Below are 788 nucleotides of genomic sequence, written 5' to 3'. Positions count from 1 at the left end.
ATTTCTAATGATAACACCATTTTCATCAGATTTATTTCTAAAGACCCAACGAGTTCCAATTACATGCCTATATTTCGGTCTAGGAACAAGTTCCCAAACTTTTTTCCTCTCAAACTGATTCTTCTTGCATAGCAAGAATCCAGTGTTCATCCTTGATTGCATCATCAATCTTGGAGGGTTCTATCTGAGAGACGAATGCCATGTTTAGATAAGCATCAAGCATTCTAAGAGTGGTTATACCTTTACTTATATCACTGATGATATTGTCGATAGGATGATTTCGATGAGTTCTCCATTCTTTTGGTAGATCTGAATGAATATGCTCTTCTTGAGAAGATAGATTATCATATTTTATCAATTCTTCAGGTTCAGTTGTAACATCAACAATAGAATTTTCTTAGACAGAGGAACTTGGCAAGTCGTCTTCATCACAGGATATCACATCTTTTAGAATATGATTGGTTTCATCAAAAGTTACATGAATAGATTCTTCCATGGCTAGAGTTATTTTATTAAAGACTCTATATGTTTTACTCGTGAGAGAATAGCCAAGGAAAATCCTTTCATCAGCTTTTGCATCAAACTTGCCCAAGTTATCCTTACCATTGTTCAGAACAAAACATTTACAACCAAAAACGTGTAGATGAGAAATGTTAGGTTTTCTATCTTTGAAGAGTTCATAGGGAGTTTACGGAGAATAGGTCTTATAAGAACTCGATTCAAAACATAACAAGCAGTGCTAACTACATCAGCCCAAAAGTATTTTGGGAGGTTAGTTTCATTTAACA

Source organism: Lupinus angustifolius, chromosome LG18 (genome assembly GCF_001865875.1).
Source record: "Lupinus angustifolius cultivar Tanjil chromosome LG18, LupAngTanjil_v1.0, whole genome shotgun sequence".
Taxonomy (NCBI): Eukaryota; Viridiplantae; Streptophyta; class Magnoliopsida; order Fabales; family Fabaceae; genus Lupinus; species Lupinus angustifolius.
This window is presented reverse-complemented; position numbering follows the sequence as displayed.